The sequence below is a fragment of the Rhagoletis zephyria genome, unplaced genomic scaffold (assembly GCF_001687245.7).
Source record: "Rhagoletis zephyria isolate East Lansing unplaced genomic scaffold, Rhagoletis_zephyria_1.1 Rzeph_scaffold_06262, whole genome shotgun sequence".
NCBI classification, from domain to species: domain Eukaryota; kingdom Metazoa; phylum Arthropoda; class Insecta; order Diptera; family Tephritidae; genus Rhagoletis; species Rhagoletis zephyria.
The window spans coordinates 16,986-24,256 of NW_016163345.1; positions in this window are offsets into that span (position 1 = coordinate 16,986).

Here is a 7,271-nt window from a genome sequence, read left to right on the forward strand (position 1 = left end):
CGGTAAAGCTCATGACACCGAAAGGGATTGGTATTCCATATGGTATCACAGCGTTACTATTATTGGCCTATGTGTGATGAGGATACTGCGCCTTAGTGGTTTCAACTTAAATCAAAAATTTTGACTTTACAGACTAATTTTGTTTTTAAACGCTCTTTTGCATTGGCCAACGCAAAAGCTCTTATTAGGCGCCGCGAAGTAAGCGGGCATTGGCTAGTAACAAAATAAAAACATGATCAAATAGCCGATTTTTTTGGTCGATACTAGCCTCGGCATCAGCTGATTAATCGGTCGTACTCTAATCTGGGACTTATCCTGGAATGCAAACTCGTGCGGAGGACTCATGTCGAGGCAGACACCTCCAGCGTTGCGAGAGCGTTGCTGGTGTGGAAATGGCTCGCGGGTAAATCCTGGCGTTGCACTCCAAGGAGCCTAAGACGTGTGTACACCATTAATTTACGACCAACGACCCATGAAAGTCGGGTCTACGTAACCGGAACGACCCAGATTTACATCTGGCCAAGGAGTGTCACTCCTGAAACACCCCCCAAAAACTCTTTGGGGAATTTGTATGCTGTTACAACAACAACAACAACATCCAACAATAACCTAAGGGGTGGTAGCTTGGGCTTCGAGGAATATCCTAGCAACCGTGAGGCAGTCCCTCACCGAGATTCAACGCCTGGCGTTTGTTTGCAATACCGGGGCAATGAACAAATGTCCGACGGCAGCGCCATTGCATATATTAGTTTAACAAGCTGCAAAGCGGACTCTCATTAATTTTACGAGAGGGCTTTGGTAAATGTAAGGTTTTGTTATCCAGCAACAGGGACAAGCTGAGCTACCAGCTTTCTCTAGTTCTGCTCCCCAGGGACGACATGAATAGAGTAGTGGTTTTCAAGTTCTTGGAGCCCCTGGGAACTTTCCCAGGCTTCTTTCAAGAAAGAAGTACCGAATCGAGAAGATCCTAATCTCGAGCGACAGCCAGGTGGCACTCAAGGCTCTCTCATCCTGCGAGATCAAATCTTCAGTGGTCCTCGGGTGTGTAGAGAGGCTTAACGCACAATAAACAATACCTTCCAATTGCTATGGATACCAGGGCACATTTGAGGCGTGTTAGCTAGACTGGCCGCTGCTTCGACCCTGATAGGACCGGAGCCCTTCTTTTCGCTATGTATGAAGCGCTCAGGAAGGAAAACACCGAACTAAGGTAACAGCATTGACGTAATACGATGTGACTCCGTCAATCCAAAAGCTTACTAGGAGGATACAATCTGAAAATATACAGGATACGCTTGGGCCTCCGTAACGAGAAACTAAGAATCATGGTTTTTTGACGAACCATTGTAGGTTAAGAGGTCACCTGTACAATTTAGGTATGTGGGCAAGCGACTTATGTTGATTCTATGACGCTGTCAAGGAGATTCAATTACATCTCCAACAACCAACAATAACCTAAGGGGCGGTGGCTTGGGCTTCGAAGACTATCCTAGCAACCGAGATGCAGTCCCTCACCGAGATTCAACGCCTGGCGTTTGTTTGCAGTATGGGGCAATGCAGAAATGTCCGACGGCAGCGCCATTGCATATATCAGTTGAACAAGCTGCGAAGCGGACTCTCATTAATTTTGCGAGAGGGCTTTGGTAAATGTAAGGTTTCGTTATCCACCAACAGGGACAAGCTGAGCTCCCAGGTCTCTCTAGTTCTGCTCCGCAGGGACGACATGCATAGAGTAGTAGTTTTCAAGTTCTTGAAGCCCCTGGGAACTTTCCCAGGCGTCTTTCAAGAAAGAAGTACCGAATCGAGAAGATCCTAATCTCGAATGGTTGTCGTCAAGCTCTACTAGCGGTAGCCCCAGGAAGCGTGCCGCCTCGACGGGGTCTGTCCATAGGGACAGGGGCGTTAGGGAGGTGAGATTTAGAGGGCATACGAAGAGATGCTGAGAGTCATAGGGCGACTCTCCGCATGCCGGGAATTCGTTGAGAACATCTTTGTTTAATCTGCTCAGGTATGAGTTGCAGTAACCAGAGCGCAGTTGGGCTATTGTGGTCCGAGTCTCCCGAGGCAGACGAAGTTCTGCCTCGTCCACGTCTGGTGGTTGTATGCCCAGAACGGCATTCACAGGTCGCGGGTCTACATAACTCGAGACTGCCTCTCTGTGAATGCCGTTCAAGGCCTGTCGATAAGCTGTCGGGTCCAGAGGTTGTTTGATGAACCTCTGGACTTCGTCCCTCAGTTCGTAGAGATGCCTTCTGACGTGCCTGGACGAGGGCTCCAACCAGAAACTGCACGCAGAGCATTGTNGGGTCCAGAGGTTGTTTGATGAACCTCTGGACTTCGTCCCTCAGTTCGTAAAGATGCCTTCTGACGTGCCTGGACGAGGGCTCCAACCAGAAACTGCACGCAGAGCATTGTCCTTTCCCCAGTACTGTTTAACTTTTACATTTCAAAGCTCCCTCAACCACGAGAGCGAGTCCCGATAGTCGCTTATACTGACGATTGTTCGATAATGGAGTCTGCGAATGGAATTGATGACTTGTGCTCGAAAGTAAACGGCTATCTCGCCGAGCTTTCTCGCTTCTTCACTGCACGGAGCCTAACCCTCTCCCCTACAGACTTGCCTGAACACGGCACTCAGGACAGCGACAGGATGCCTTCTGATGTCGCCGCAACACCACCTGCACGAGGAGGCCCGCATGCTCCCTGGACCAATCTCGCTTGGTGCGCAATCTTGAGCATGCCCTAAAGTAACACCAGCCAAGGCAAGTGTTGCACTTGACTATTGTATTGTATTGTGTTGTGGTGCGGTTGTTTTTGTGTTGAGTTGCTCAGGCGGACTCTGTTGTGCCGTGGGGGCAGCTCAATTATCGCAGGAAGGGGCCACGTACGCGGTGGCCCACTGCCTATGAGTCGTGAGACCTGAGCAAACTCGGAGATGGCTCCACCCATTGCACGTATTGCGGTGTAATCGTCTCTGGCACACGCAGCAGGTATATGTTTCTGGTCCAGGGTTGACTCAATGCTAGCCCTGAGCAGAAGTATGCGAAGAAAATGTAGCCCTATGGACGCACAACTTTTGAGGGATTTCGCCGACCTAAACGGGGTTAGATCGCCGAAACAACAACCCTTGGTCGGGTAAACCCCGAGACATTCCGGTACGTAGAACCGGCTGTCGTGGGAATGGCGACTCACCGCATGCCGGGCATTGACTGGGCACATCCTCGTTTATTTTGCTCAGGTATGAGTTAAGCCTGCTGCAATATGCAGAGCGAAGTTGGGCTATTGTGGTGCGGGTATCCCGAGGCAGGCAAAGTTCTGTCCCGTCCACGTCAGGTGGTTGTGTGCCCAGAACGGCATTCACAGGGCGAAAGTCTACATAACTTGAGATCTGTGAATGTCATTCAGGGCCTGTCTGTATGCGGTTGGGTTCAGCGGTTGTTTAATGAACCTCTGGACTTCGTCCCCCAGTTCGTAGAGACGCCTCCCGACGTGCCCTGGCGAGGGTTCTTCTGCAAGCAGCTGTCTATTTGGGTAACCACGCCTGTGGCTCCCTACTGGAAACTGCTTGCAGAGTATTGTGTTATGCTCCTTGATTGGGAGCATCTGGGCCTAGTCGTGAAGGTGGTGTTGGAGCGACATCAGAAGGCATCCTGGATTCCCACGACAGCCGGTTCTACTTACCGGAATGGCTCGAGTTTTACCCGACCAAGGGCTGTTGTTTCGGCAATTTAACCCCGGTTAGGTCGGCGAAATCCATCAAACGTTGACGCATTTGGTCTCTCTCCACACTTCACTTTTCCAATATTGATGAGCGGCGGTAGAATTGAGCATTAACACGTAGTTTGTTATGGGTGGCTGAGGCATGCGCTGAAAAAGAGATTGCTTTCCAATGTAACTACCCATATTTTGGGATGGTTGACCGTCGGTATTTAGGCACCATCGACGTAGACGTTNTGACGCATTTGGTCTCTCTCCACACTTCACTTTTCCAATATTGATGAGCGGCGGTAGAATTGAGCATTAACACGTAGTTTGTTATGGGTGGCTGAGGCATGCGCTGAAAAAGAGAATGCTTTCCAATGTAACTACCCATATTTTGGGATGGTTGACCGTCGGTATTTAGGCACCATCGACGTAGACGTCTAGTTCCAGCCTGATCACCTTAATCCACGAGGTGAAGTGTGTCGGTGGATTTCACGGCTGAGATGGTGAGGTTTCGGGCAGTAAAGAAATTGGAAAGACCAGAGCGATCAGTCGCCCCTATTCCTATTGTCGGAACGACAGTCGTTCGTCGAAATTTGAAATTTCAATTGGCGTTATGAGGCAACCAATGAAACAATCTACAAAAAATTGTTGTTCCTTTTATCCTTTCGACATGAAGAAGTACTGAAAACATGTAAAAATCGGTCGTTAATGTTTTTATTTACGACAACCAGAATAGGAGTGTATTTTTTCCACGAAGGTTTTCGATGTTTGGGCCCTTTGCCATGATTGTAAAATCATTGTCGTAAGTTTCCAAGTCAACTGTAGCTAACGCGGAGGCAGTTTTGTAATGTTCGCAGCCTCGAGACCCCCTGTTCAATTCTATGCGACTAACAGCCGCAGTCAGAAACGTCCCTTAAATTAGCCCTAACGGGCAGTTAACTAATGATCGTTAAATCCAAGGCAAAACAAGGTAGAAGTGGTTTCGACATTTCTCTCTTTTGAACTGCGACTGAAATGTCAAATCTTAACCCTATAATATTCCAAAAAAATTTTTTTATATAAATTTTCAATTGTGAGCTGTGCGACTGATTTTAAATACATAATAAAATGAAAAGGAATTGCGAGCGGTGCGTTGTGTTAGTCAAGAGCCTGGAAAACAAACTTGTGCGTTATTTTAAACATTCGAATTGTCAAGTGAAGCGGCAACGGTGGGCAAATTGCTGCGATGTTTCATTAGGAGACTCTTCACGTGTGGTCGTGACTTTATTTGTTGCCCATCGCAGCCGAGTATTTCTAAGTGGACGCGTTTGGTCCCAGGTGCATACCGAATATGAAAAGAAAATCTCCCTTTCATATACATACATGGATAGGCCAAATTTCAAATGGTGGTCTGATAAAACCTAAACCAGTATTCCTTGTTGACATAAAGAAACTGAAAGTAATTTTTAATAAATTTAATGGAAAGGAAATTTCGAATAGCAAAAATTTAATAGCTAAATTATTGAAGTTAAGTTCTGATGTAAATTTAGAAGAATCAAACTTTTTTAATGTCTAATATACTTTAGAATTAAGTATTTGAATAAAAAAATAAATGCTTCAAAACATTGGGATAGTAAAAGCAAGAAAATTGTCAAAACGGTTTTATAAATGAGTGTGTTTCATTTAGTGTGTAATTTTGTGTAAGTATGCATTCCCATATTTACATTAACTCAAAAATTCAATAAATAAAATGAAGCTGATAACAATGAGATTTTAAATATTTTCATATTTACAAAAACTTTCATTTCAAAGATGTTGAGTTCTATCAAATATGGTAAATGCATAACAAAGGGTTAATTTCTTTGTTTACATTTTTTGACATTACAGTCAGGTATGAGAGAGCTCGACTGAATTGTCACTTCTACCTTGTTGAATATGCTTTGGTTAAATCTGTTAATTAATGTTCCTTTCAGAGTTAAAAATTATCAAATAAAAAATTTGAGTATGGCCCCAGTTGCGGCTCTTTATTTTTGTGGCATCACTCACTTTTTTCGTTCAGTTTTAAAAAAAATAAAAATAAGTATTTATATCATTTTGCTCGCACTGGCTCAGCAAACGCAAGGCTGAGTGAGCAGAGCACTGGCGTGCCATTCGAGATATCCGAGTTCGAGTGCTAGGGCAGGAAAATTTTCTTTCTCCTTTTTTATTTATTTATTTTTTCTTGTTAAATTTTTATAAACTGTCTTTATTGAATTTTGCTTTTTGGTCTAATTTTGTTTTGATTTATAGATTTGATTGCTTTAAAAAGGAAACACTTTTTTTTTATTTGATTAAATTTTTAGAAATTGTTTGCTAAAAGACAAACAAAACCAATAAGATGCCAATTTTGGCATCTGTCTTTCAACTCTCCTCAGTCTTTCGAGAGACAGAAGTCTTTATATCTCAGCTTGAAAGCTCTTTTCTGTATTTCGATTGAGTAATTGAAAGATGTGCTAATAGTGCTATTATATTTATTGTTTAGCAATAAGTTTTCTAAAGACTAAACGAAATGAAAAAAAAATTATAACTGGAAAAATTAAAAATTTGAGAAACTGAAACTAAAAGAAACAAGATGAATCAAAAAAGTTTCCAAACGTTAAATAAAATAAAAAATATGAAAATTCGTTGCCGAGGAATGAACTCGGATCTCTTGAATGGCACGAAAGTTCTCTGCTCACTGGACCATTGCCACTGTTACAGCAACTTTATCGAAAATGAAATTTATTGAAAACAAACTAAAAATTTCAAAATCATTCATTAAAAAGTTAAGTAAAAGTTTTTGCTTACTTAGCTTGAATGCTCATTACATGCCGTTAACGAATGATTATTTGACTCTGAGGGGGAATCGTTACTTTAAGTAATCATTAAACGACTCTGAGTGCGGCTGTAAGACTTGGCGTGGCAGAATTCAACTGAAGATTGGCGTCCACACATATAGCTGGTTATCTACCGTTTCGTAGAAACTCGAAGCGATGAGTTCTGGACGTATTGGCAAGGGGTTTGCATGATTCGCCGATCTGAATANTTTGCTTACTTAGCTTGAATGCTCATTACATGCCGTTAACGAATGATTATGATTATCTGAAGATTGGCGTCCACACATATAGCTGGTTATCTACCGTTTCGTAGAAACTGGAAGCGATGAGTTCTGGACGTCTTGGCAAGGGGTTTGCATGATTCGCCGATCTGAATCCCTTCGACAGGTCAACTACGACTGGAACCGTCCTGTCGAATGGTCGACGTTGTTTCATTCTTTCGCTTATCTGTGTAGTGATGGCGCTGTTGTTGTTGTAGCGGCTATCGGTTGGTATCTCAGTCGTTGCGTCAAGTTCCACTAACGGCAACCCTAGGAAGCGTGCAGCTTCTGTGGGATTTGTCCACAGGGACAAGGCCGTTAGGGTTGTCGGGTTTTCCGGGCATGCGAAGAGATGTTTCGAGTCATGTGGGGTCTCTCCGCATGCCGGACACTCATTCGGCACATCCTCATTCAACCTACTCAAGTAGGAGTTCAACCTGCTGCAGTAGCCGGAGCGAAGTTGTGCGAGTGT